The 12,395-nt window shown below is 50.4% G+C and overlaps 1 long non-coding RNA gene across 1 annotated transcript; it reads left to right on the top strand.

Annotated features, from left to right (window-relative positions):
- Positions 1–10,177: 10,177 nt before the first annotated feature.
- On the top strand, positions 10,178–11,735 carry LOC135282825 (uncharacterized). The gene is made up of 3 exons (XR_010348853.1): positions 10,178–10,300; positions 10,428–10,492; positions 10,777–11,735. It is a non-coding gene; the product is annotated as an uncharacterized LOC135282825 (long non-coding RNA).
- Positions 11,736–12,395: the final 660 nt, after the last annotated feature.

The raw sequence follows: 12,395 nt of genomic DNA, 5'->3' as shown, positions 1-12,395 counted from the left end.
TGGGATGCACTGCTCTGGGCACACGGAGTTGTGAGAAGGCTGTGGCTCAGTGAGTGCAAGGATGAGGCTGCACCAATAAAATACACCCATTGCAGGTTCATCTGGAAATGGCCTTTTCTCCAATAAGATGTGCTGAATTCCAGCAGTTCTCGTTCCCTGTTGCCCATATAGGAGTGCTGGGGAAGCACAGGGAACATGAAAAGAGCACTGGGATGAACTGGACGAGAAGACATCCCCTGCTGGCTCGGCATTGCTCGACCCAGCAGGGAGCTCTGCTGTGACACGAGGGTGATCCTGGAGCACAGCAAAACTGAGGCCTTCCTGGACGGAGTCCAGACCTTCCAGGCTGCCTCTGCTTTCTGCTCCTGTCATGTGGCAGGTCCTTCTGATTGATTTTAGGGTGTTTTTTTTCCAAAAGCATGCTTGGGAGTTTGTTTACTGTGTACTGGGAAGACTCTTGCTCTTGTCGTGGTCAACAGTCCATCAGGGAGGATTTGTAAAACGTGCATCCTTGGCCTAGAGCCTCATCAGTGCTTCCTTGGCAATTCTGAGCAGGTCTGATCTCCTCCAGTGCTAACAGGAGGCACTGAGGAGTAGGTTAGGAGAGAACTCAGCCCCAGAGCAGCTCAGCAGTAAACCTTCATCATACCTGGACATGTGAAAACATAATGAGGTAAAATATGATTCCCCACTGGCATCCTCCCACCCCTGAGAGTGTGGCACAAATCTGATTAGAGCATTTTCAGTCAAATGCATTTGAAACAAAGCTCAGGGTTGGGATTTCTCCTTTCAAGCTAAACAGGGCTGTTGTGGTGTTCAATATGTCTCTGCCTGCTGAGGAATATGTGTGGTTTCTACCAAAAATTGAGAACTCAGTATCTCCACATGGAGGTTTCCATGCTGCATCTTCAGATGTGGGGCTGCTTCCTTCCTCTCCCATCTAGAAAAGTCCCCAATGACTTTGGGCTCCCTCCTCCCTGTGAGAGGAATGTCTGTCCCATCCCAGGACCGCAGCCAAGGAGAGGCACTGCTGGCAAAAGGAGACCAGGAGCATGAGAGACAGCTGTCCAGCCACACTCCTCTGAGATTTCCATGGCATAAATGGCTGGAAATCTGGAGCCAGTGAGTGCTGGGAGTCCCAGCAAGTGTCCCTTCACTTCTGTCTCCAGAGGAGACACAAGATCCCCACGGAGCAGAGCACAAGGCTGCTGGGATCACAGCCCTGAGTGTCCCTGGCAGTGTCTGCACAGTCAGAGTGATGGGACAGGCATTCCAGGACAGAGACTAAGGGAAGCAGAGACTGAGCTAACAGTAGGCATCAGGAATAATTGCAACATTGACTGCTGCTGATCCCCAAAAAGACTGTGGCTGGCATGGGGGCTGGGAGAAGGGAAGCAGAAATCATCTCATCTTGCTGGCCAGTTTCCCAGTAGACACCCCAGATGCACACTCAATTTTAGGGCATTAGAGGAAGTGGAACCCTTCAGATAATGTCTGTCTTGATATGGAAATGAACAAATACACTTATCTGTGAAATAAATCTCCTCTACTTCACACGTTCTGTAAATGCCAGTATTTCCCTGTCCCTTGGCCAGCCAAGTCTCACCATCCCTTGCCAGCTGTGGCTCGTGGTCTCCTCTCAGCACATTCAGAGAAGGTCTGTAGGCAGAAGAGTGTGATCCTTCCCTCTGGCAAGATCTATTGGAGCCAATGCTTCGTAGGACTGAGCTGGGACTCCTGGGAGTTGGAAACCTTCCCATTTGGATCTGACAGCGGTGGTGGGATCAGTAGATCCTGGCTGTACCCACTTGCTTTCTCAGCAGGAAGAAGGAGGGTGCCAAGGACCACAATTCTGGATCACTCAGCAAGTGAAAGAGATGCCAAATGTGACAAGGGCAGTGGCACTGAATGCTTGCCAGGTCCTGCAGGCCTCTGGGATGAGTCTCCAGCCCAGCTCAGGCCCACAGATCCATAGGGGCACAGCCAGGAAGCAGGGACTGAGGGAACAACCTTCACTCAGTCCCTGTCCCCCTCTCACATCTTCTTTCCAGGGAGCACTCACAGAGGGAGCAGCTGCCACTTCTCAAGGCAGGGTGAACTTCACTAAGAAAAGATTGCACTTCCTTCTAGCCCAGCTTCACAGCCTGGACACTGAATCAGCCCTTTTGCCGAGCAGCTGCAGAGCCCTGCACTGTGAGGAACCTCCTCCCCTGCAGAGGCTGGGAGCCTCTGCCTGCCACGGCCTGGTGCCCTCCTTGGTAAAGAAAACAGGAGGAAGCAGCCTGCTCAGTGCTCAGCTGTAAGGCAGGTTTTTGGATAGCATTGCAGTTTAATAAGGATGCTGTCTTGGGGTGACTTTATGCTGATGCTTCCTTCCCTGATCACCTGCTCTATGCCCACAGATGTCTGTGGTATGGTTCAGGTGCCCCAGGGGGTGAGGCTGGCACCTGGCAGCCCCGGGCTGGGCTCTCTTCCATCTCCCTCCCTCCGCCATGGTAAGTGCCTACACAGACTGTAAAACTTCATGGCTTTTGCTGGATTCCTTTTTACCAGTTTAGGCAAGCACCTTCTGGGGGGGGGTTGGGGTTTTTTCCTTCCCTTGGCCTGGAGGCTTTTCACCTCCAGATCGTTCCAGCACGTTTTTTTGTAGTTTTTTCTCTCTGCAGCCTGGGGAGCCTGCGGGGTGGCTTTGGGTGCTCTGAGCCCCAGAAACACTGAGCCAGCAAAAGAAGGGACACCAAACTCTGCCAACTTCGCCAATGCCAGAAATCCAACAGGTTCCAAGGTTCCAAGCTACTGTGAACTCTGTTCTTCTCCCCTCACAGACACAAAGAAGGGCAGTCACCATCTTTGCCTCTCGGCCATGCAGTGAGGTGAGGTTGGGGTGTAAGGTTCAATTTTCTTTTTTTTTTCCCTGTGCTTTGTGGGTAACTTGCTTTGTTAATAAAGAGTTTTGGAGTTTTTTTGCACTTTCATCCACCAGTATTTGTGGTGTTCACATGCCTCTGAATAGAGAGAAGCTGTGAGAGAAGCAGAGAAACGAATGATCGAAGCAATTCTTATCTCATTTGCTGCTCCTGTGTTTGTGAACATGTGGAATGTGTTGGAAGATTATTTACTTGAAGGAATTTGGTAATTGGATTCTGCTGAGGATTGTTTTGTTTCCTTGGCCAATCACACAAAGTTACAGACAGTCACGAGTTTTTCAGTAGTTAGTTAGTAGTAAGTATGATATAGTGTAGTGTAGTATCTCTCTTTAATATAGTTGTATTGTAATATAACATAGTTTTAATAAAGCGAGCGTTCAGCATTCCGAAGCCTTGGAGTCAGATGTCAATCATTTCCTTCATTGGGGGATCACCTGATTTTACTGTAGGTATCCATTTCTCTCCTTGGTAGAAGAAAAGGGATTCATTTAAACCCTCTATCTTTATGTAAAAACACTCATTTTAGACAATTTTTCTCCTAGAATTTGTCTCCAAGCTGAGACAGATACTTTGCAGACCAAATTTGAAGAGCAGATCACCTATGGCATTTAAGGCCATTAAAACATCCACCAGTTTTGACCTCAACATCTCATACCAGCTCACCTGAGGGTGTTCCCTTTATTTTTATGTAGCTTTTCCCTGAATTTTCATGGATGGATACATGCAATGTTGGTTCCCTGAAATCTCTGCACCCCAAAATCCCCTCGCTCATGGCCTTGGGGACATTTGTTCAAGCAAATGACCCATTGTGGGCAGCATCCCACCTGGGCCACAGCACCTTCCTGTGCCCAAGAACAACACCAGAGACCCACAGGCAGCACTGAGGGCAAGTCTGCTGGCCTCAGAATTATTCCAAGGCTCCTTCTGACTATGTCCTGCCTTATGTTCCAGCTCCTCGGAGGAGGAGAGGAGCTGTGGATGCTGTTCCCATCCTTCCCACAGCATGCACGCACCATCCGAAGGGGATCAGAGCTCTGATTCCACTCCTGCGTTGTTCTGTTGTTTTAAAAACAGGCCAACCTTCATCTTCTTCCTCTTCTGCTCCTTCTTGTTGCTTGGAGGTGACAGGCATCACACAGCCCAGAAGAGCTACTGCAATCCAACCTCCCCACCTGAGAGCAGGGCTAACCATCAGCGATGTGACAGTCAATCAATGGGCCTGATTAATTAACTCCTAATAAGTTAATCTGAGCACTGAGGCAGAGAGGAGGCCTCCTGGTGACAGCAGCGCTCTCAGGCCTTGCAGGCAGGGGGAGAAAATCGATTCCCTGGCTGCCCCATTTATCACAGCAGAGCACATGTGGATGGAACAGCAGTGCTGGACGGATAGAATGCTGGGGCAGAGCTGCATGCAGAGCTGTGTGGTCCTGCTGAAGCACCCTGGGAGGAGGATGAAGTGATAAATAAAAGGAAGATGGAAAAAAAAAAAACACATAGGAAAGAAACCTTATCAAAGAGTACAGGAGAGCCTCTCTCCACAAGGCACTCCAGGAACCATCAGCCATCCCCCAAGCATGGTCAGAATCTTCATGGCCCCCTCCACTCCTGTGAGCTCTGTGGTTCCTGAAGCTGAGCAGAGGTGGGTTGCTGCAAACAGGTTGCTTTGGCTGCTGCCTGAGAGGACAGTTTGAAGGTACAGAAGCAGCTCAGCTTTCTGAGAAGTTCTGGCAGCCAGGGTCTGTGAGCGGTGTTGAGCCCAGGCATGTGCTCAGGAGTCAGGGCTCCTGGGAGCCCACGTCTTCTTGGCATTGCTCAGTTCTCTCCTTCCACAGCTGAAAGAGAACATGATACATTTGTACTCCACTGCCCAAATGGGCTCCCTGGGACCATTCTACTCATTTTTGACTGTGCAATGGGGCACAGAAGGTTAGATCCTGAATACATCCCTGATTCCTCATCAGCATGGCCCTACTCTGCAGCAGAGCAGCAGGGCTTGAAGGAGCAGGATCTCCACTACTCCACAGCAGATTGCAGGATGAAAGCACATTTTCCCCTGCTGTCATTGACCTTTCTTTCTTGATTTCAGTATTTTCTTGTTCTTCCTGCCCTTTCTTCTCTAGCTCTCTGCTCAGTCTCCCTGTGCTCCCTTCTGCTCCTGCCCAGGAGCCAACCTGCCTGCTGTGGACTCAGGTGCCTCTTTGTCATCCTCAGACACACCAGGGACACACCAGACCCCTGGCAGCCTGCTGCTCTCCCATGCCTCTTGGCTTGACCAAAAGAGCTGCTCAATCGTCTTTGTCCCTGACTGAGGTGCTGTGCTCTCCTCTTTCAGCATTACTACCCTTGCTCAGCCCTGTCCCTTCCCTGCCAGACCACAGATCTGGGCTCAGTCAGTTTAGGAGGCTCCAACAGCCTGCTCTGCTTTGGCTGAGCTGAGTTTGTGCTCTGTAGCTCCCACATGATTAACCAGCTGCACAGAGCCCTCTTCTGTTCCTGGGAGACACTGACAAAATGCTCTTCCCTCTCCCACCACTTCCCTGCCCCCTTCTCCTGCACAGCTTTGTGCCAGGTCTGCTCTCTGCCAGCCCCATTCTGCTCTGTTGATGGCTCCCATGGTGTTTCCTTTGGAGGATCTTTTCTATTCCTTTCTCAAGTTCCTCATGGCTCTTCTCCTGGTCCCTTCCCCCTCCACACCTCACCTGCAGCCACACATAGCGTGGACTCAGATACCACCTCTGAACAGCTCCTTTTCATCTCAAACAAACATTTTATCTCATGCCTTTAATGTTTCCCGAGGAATAACCAGGCATCACTCATGCTGATTATCACATTCAAACTCATCTGAAAACTCCTCACCAGGGCACTGCCTGGGAGGGATGGGGCACCCAGGAGGTGACAGTTTGTCCTCATGTGAAGGAGAACAAACCTGACAGCTCCTGCTGGGGCTCTGGGGCTGGACCCCAACACTGGGCTGCACATGGACAGGTAATGTGCCATGACTGGAAATTCAGAGCCTGGCACCTTTCATGCCTCCCTGGGTGACTCTTTGCCCAAATCTGCTGATTTGTGATTGCAATGCTAAGTGCTTTAGAGCACAGTGTAAGGTCTGGTGAGCACTGCAGCATCTGGGCTAAGAACGTGTTTTTACAACCAGCAAGATTTGATTTAGCAATTACAACAATAATCTTTTAGTAATTCATATTTCTGTGAGCTGGTGAATGGGTGGTAAATGTGCCAGATCCCTTCAGGCATGTTTTTGTTGTTAGCATTCAAAGTATTTAACCATGTGCACTATGTCTTGGGTTGCCAGTTGAATTAACTTTTTTTTTTTTTTTTTACTTACATAACTTGCACTTCTTAATCAGAATTGTCACAGACAGCCACCAAGGCTTGTACAGAGAGGCTTTGTGGAATAATCACTCAAATTAAAATGCTTTGTGAATACTAGAATGTTTAAAAAATAAGTAAATGTTTGGATGCCCAACTTCTTGTGCAGACTATCAAACATCTGTGAACAGGAGTGAACCACATTTAGGGCTTTGTCTTACATATTTATTCAGGAACACAATTCTTTTCCTGTTTTATGCAAATCCGGCTTGCCCGGCTGCTTGCAGAGAAGATCTGTGAAGGACTTTTTAGGATGGGCTTGTCAGAAACTCTCTTTGAAAGATAGCAAAAATCTAAGCAAGCCGTTATTCACTCAGCTTTCCACACTCCAGCAGTAGCAAAGGCACAGAATGTCTCTGAGGAGCCACCCAAGAGGGCTGGAAATCCCTTGGATCCCTCTCTCCAGGCTGATGTCTCTGCAGCATCTCCACGCACATCAAATGCTCTGGCTCAGGGCATTTGCTCTTCCCCCTTCCTCACGTTCACTATTTCAAGTTCTAGCACAACAAAGGACCTTCACAACGTGCTCAGTTTCCCTCCTTCAGCACCAACAACCACGAACTCTGGTCATGGGTCCATGAGTGAAACCCAGACATGATATCAGGACTTTTGGGGCTGTCATCTGAGAGGAGGAGGAAGAGCAGTCACACATTTGCAGCTTGGGTAGGCTGGGGGCCCCTGCAGTGTCTGCGAGGCTGCAGGAGGTGGTGTGAGGGTGCTGTGCCCCTGGCTGAGCTGGTCACTCACTCTGGGCACAGCCACATCAGGACAGGTCACAGCAGAGTGAGCAGATTATGGGGATGTGTCATCCAGACAGGGCCGTGACTGACAAATGTGTCCATAAAAACTGTTCCTTAAGCCAAACAGGCTAGAAAACATCAAAATAGTTTTGATTTTGGAGACAGCAGTGTCTCCATGGGTTAACAGGGCTCCAGACACTCTTCTTTCAATAATGCATCTCTGGAGAGTTTAAGGTTCCACACAAGTGCGTGCTGGTCTCTGAGTGCCTGATCTCGAAATATGTCTTGACCAGTAACATTCATGTTCCATCAGCACATTCATCCAAACCCAATGAGAAGTTTGTCTGCAGCGTCTGCACACCACAAACAGACATTTGATCATGGAATCATTTTGGCTGGCAAAGATCAAAGCCAAGGCTCTTCTGGTTTAACTGTATCAAATATGATTTTTTCACTCCTTATTTTGCTATTAAAAACGAGGCAGCACATGGCGAGCACATGAGCCACCATCCCCAAGCCCAGCACCACCATTAAGGGTTTCAGGGAGCTCAGAGGAGCTCATTTTCCCCCCAGGAGAGGCCATTTCTTCTCAGGTGTGTACAGCGTGGTGGCTGCTGGGTCACACACCAGCAGGTTTCCAAAAGCTTCTCCGCCTCAGCCCTGCTCAGCTCTTCCTGCCACCTCCTTCTGGACTCCCCAGTACAAGGGGGCCCACTGGGGACAGGGGAGGGAGGGAGGGAGGGAGGGAGGGAGGGAGGGAGGGAGGGAGGGAGGGAGGGAGGGAGGGAGGGAGGGAGGGAGGAAGGAAGGAAGGAAGGAAGGAAGGAAGGAAGGAAGGAAGGAAGGAAGGAAGGAAGGAAGGAAGGAAGGAAGGAAGGAAGGAAGGAAGGAAGGAAGGAAGGAAGGAAGGAAGGAAGGAAGGAAGGAAGGAAGGAAGGAAGGAAGGAAGGAAGGAAGGAAGGAAGGAAGGAAGGAAGGAAGGAAGGAAGGAAGGAAGGAAGGAAGGAAGGAAGGAAGGAAGGAAGGAAGGAAGGAAGGAAGGAAGGAAGGAAGGAAGGAAGGAAGGAAGGAAGGAAGGAAGGAAGGAAGGAAGGAAGGAAGGAAGGAAGGAAGGAAGGAAGGAAGGAAGGAAGGAAGGAAGGAAGGAAGGAAGGAAGGAAGGAAGGAAGGAAGGAAGGAAGGAAGGAAGGAAGGAAGGAAGGAAGGAAGGAAGGAAGGAAGGAAGGAAGGAAGGAAGGAAGGAAGGAAGGAAGGAAGGAAGGAAGGAAGGAAGGAAGGAAGGAAGGAAGGAAGGAAGGAAGGAAGGAAGGAAGGAAGGAAGGAAGGAAGGAAGGAAGGAAGGAAGGAAGGAAGGAAGGAAGGAAGGAAGGAAGGAAGGAAGGAAGGAAGGAAGGAAGGAAGGAAGGAAGGAAGGAAGGAAGGAAGGAAGGAAGGAAGGAAGGAAGGAAGGAAGGAAGGAAGGAAGGAAGGAAGGAAGGAAGTAGTTTTTCCAAGTACTTCTTGATTTCCACCTCCTGCATCTCCAGATGCTCATTAAACATTTGAAAATAACATCACAATAACTTTCTTTGGTTTTCCAGTTTTTAGAGGGAAAGTTTTATTAGTTCTAATTTTATGCATATGTCTGCATCCTCACTCCTGCCCTTCTCCACAGGTCCGTGCCTGTTTGTGTTTGTTCAGAGAAATAATGCAGTGAGGGAAAATACAGTTCAAGAGATGAACTTTGTAGTTGGATTTGAAGAGGGCCGAGCCTGTAGCCACGCTTCTCCACTGGGGTAGGGATATACACAGCCTGTGGCCACACTCTGATCTCTCTCTCACTGCATAATCACAGCGGAGGTAGCAACTGTCATCTTCATCCCACTGAGTATTTTAATGTTTGCTTTTCTTTTTCTCCCAGTGTCCCACAGAGGCAATTAAACAGAGCAGGAATTAAGCAGGGCTCGCAGCAGGTCTGCATTTCCATGAGGACGTTCTTAATGAGGGTTTCCTTGATGGGGCCTTTGCTGGAGACTCCTCTGCATGTCCTTGGCAAGGCACAGCACAGTCCCATCTTCCCAGTCAGTGGGAGCAGAGTCACTCCTGTCCCTGGGTCACATTTCCTGGGAAGCTCTGAAGGGCTCCAAGCTGTGGGCACACACAGACCAGTGCTGTGGAGAGAGGAAATGTGGGAGTTTCAGCCAGGGGCAGGACGTGGCTCCAGGGTGAGCAGAGCTCGCTGCCTGCATGCCAGGGCAACGTGAGATGAAATATCTGGCATTTATTTCCAACATGCAGAAGTCAGAAGTTGCCCATTCCTGTCTGGTTGTCTCCAGCAGTGCTGCCATTGCCAAGGCTGGGCAGGAGCCTCCCTCAGCCCCAACCCTCAGTGGCCTTCCCTGTGCTCTTTGTGTGCCTCAAGCACAGTGTGTCATAGAATCACAGAATCATGGAATTATTTGGGTGGGAAGGGACCTTAAAGCCCATTCCATTCCACCCCTGCCATGGGCAGGGACACCTCCCACTGTCCCAGGCTGCCCCCAGCCCCATCCAGCCTGGCCTTGGGCACTGCCAGGGATCCAGGGGCAGCCACAGCTGCTCTGGGCACCCTGTGCCAGGGCCTCACCCCCTCAAAGGGAATAAATTCTTCTTAATATCCAAATTAAATTCACCATCCTCAGCTTAAACCCACTACCCCTTGTAATGTCTCTGCAGGCCTTTCCAGTAAGTCCCTCTCCAGCCTCTTCAGGCCCCCTTTAGGCACTGGAAGGGGCTCTAAGGTCTCCCTAAAGCCTCAAGAGGCTGATGCACAGCAGACACAGCAGCATGATGAGCTCCAAGGGTGCCCTGACAGCATCACTCTCCTTCACCAGCCCAGGGGTTTGTGCTCACCCAGCATTTCTCACTGGCTCCTGCTGAGCCAACCCAGCAGCCCCACTGAGGAGCCCAGCACACCATTCCCAGCCACTTTCACTTGAACCTGTGCTAAATATTCCAATGCACTCTAATTGAGGCTAATGGAGCTGGAAATGCAGGTCTGGCAGCAATATGTCACCACACATGTGCCAGATGGTTCCCATCACCATCCTCAGGGGCCTCTTCTCACCCACTTATCACAGCTCTGACCAGCCCCAGCCGGGTCTGCTGACAGCAGCACGGGGGAGCAGCTCAGCAGAGAGAGGAGCCACGGGACAGTTGTATTTCCAGTGGGATTTGGGGCTCTGGAGGGAGCAGTGCTGGTGTACAGCGAGCAGAGACCTTGCCAAGGTGTTCTGTCTTCCCTTTCTCAGCATGTGCAGGGCATGGCAAGCCACCAGGATGGGAGGATGAGGGATGGTGTGTTGCTTCTGTGGACTGCAAATTCTAAGGATTTTTTTTTTTTTTTAATTTACAGGGAAAACATTTAAACTTCTCCAGACTGTTTCATTCTTATGAAAATCTTTTAGCTCAAATCTGAAGGTAGGACAGCATAATTTTTCTGATGTTTTGTGGTGTGCGCTGGAGAGGAGCTTCCATCCCACTGGGACGTGGGAACACAGAAAGTGCAGAATTCAGTGTAATGGCAGGAAAATGAGGGTGGCAAGGGGAAGTTCTGGGTCTGGTGATTTTGCATTTTGATTGAAGTGTTTCTATTAAAAATTTAGATATTCCACAAAGCAAAAAGCACCATTTTAGTAATAGATCAAAATCTGGGCCAGCCCCATGACCTGATGTGCACATTGGGAGCCTGTTCCTTGTTCAAGGCAGGGCTCCAGATGGCAGGAAAAACCCCTGGAAAGGAAGGCAGAGGAGACAACTTGCTCCAGAAGTGCTGTGTGAATCTGGAATGTCAGTCCAGGCTCGCCTCCTCTGCTGCAGGTTTGGGCACAGTGCTCCAGAGAGAACCCCACAGAACAGCCCCACCTCACTCAGGGCTCCTACACACTTTACTTCACTCAGGCAAGATATTCTACTCCTTGAATGCCACCCGACAGTTCATTTCTCAAAAGATGCTAATTGCTGCTGATTGGTTTATTAGCTTGCTGCCAAGAATCCATAATTTTCCTAGGAAAGGCAATACCAGGCAGATGCTGCTTGATGTGAGACCTGCAGGGCTTAACCCTTCATGCTGTGCAGTGTGAACACTCTGAGAGCTAGGGCTGGCTCTGTGGCACTGCTGACCACTCATTATACCCACAAATCATCAGCACCCGAGCTCAGGGTGTCAGAGACAGCTCTGCTGGCTTCCCTGAAGAGCAACAGAAATGTTCAGCTCAGATTTGGGTTTTCCATTTCCCTTCAAGCCTGTGCAAATCCCAAGCTGAGTGCTCTGCAAATACTCACTTTATAAAGACCTGTGAGTACCCACATTCTACATTTCCAGTAAAATCCTTGTCCCTGTGTTCTGCTTTCCCAGATGGGCTGCAGCTCCAGAGAGGGACCCTGGGAGCACTGGCTGGTGTCTGGTGACTGATTGTCCCCAGCCATTTTCTCTCCAGACCTTTTCCTTTGCTCCTTTTCCTGGTCCAAAGGAAACTCTGGATGCACTGGGCCATGAATGGATCTGCCAGGAGCCCTGTCCTGCCCATTCCCAACTTTTCAACAACTGTGGTCCTGCCCACCGTGCCTTCCTGGCCTGCTTCCCTCTATCCTTCTCAAAGAGAGTGATTCTCTTCCTTTCCTTTCCCTTTCCATCCCAGCTTTCCTCCCTGGCCTCATCAGCCTTCTAGCACAGAGCATCACCAGCTCCACACCCTCCCAGCCCACCCTCTGTGCCACAGCCCCAGCAGCCAGGTCCCTGCTTCCCAGGCTCAGAGGCGCAGTGATGTGGGGAGGAGTTCTTGGATTTGATGGGAATGCAGTGGCAGGAGTGCAATGTGTCCTGTCGTGGCTCCTGCCACACAAAGGCCCCTGAAAGGCTACACCAGGTTCTCTGGCTTCATCCAGGACACTTCCAGGGCTTATTCCCAGAGCCCTGGACCTCCATGGTGTCTCCTCTGAGGTGTTGAGCAGCTCCAAGTCCTGCAGGATCACCAGAGAGGCAGTGTGGGAACAAGGTGGACTGGCTGCAACACCACCTCTGCTGAAGGAAGGCACTCCCACACCCCAGCTTGATCCATTCCATCCCCTCTTTCTGATGGAACAGTGGAAATCTTGCTTCCAGACAGGAAAAAGCTGCTCAGGAGCATTCAGATGGTTTCAGTGGATTTCTGTTTCTTTGCAAAGATCTTGATTTTCCTGGGAACTCGCAATGGATCAAACTCACCTTTCCCCTGGCACAGGGCTCCTTGGCACATCAGAGACCAAGGTTTGCTCTTGTGCTTCCACAGAGAACCGATGCCTTCCACTGCCTGAGGTCTCCCAGGAGCTCACCCCCTGCAGG

Source organism: Passer domesticus, chromosome 17, assembly GCF_036417665.1.
Source record: "Passer domesticus isolate bPasDom1 chromosome 17, bPasDom1.hap1, whole genome shotgun sequence".
Taxonomy (NCBI): Eukaryota; Metazoa; Chordata; class Aves; order Passeriformes; family Passeridae; genus Passer; species Passer domesticus.
Note: the sequence above shows the minus strand (reverse complement) of the source record. Positions and strands in the feature narration are given on the sequence as shown.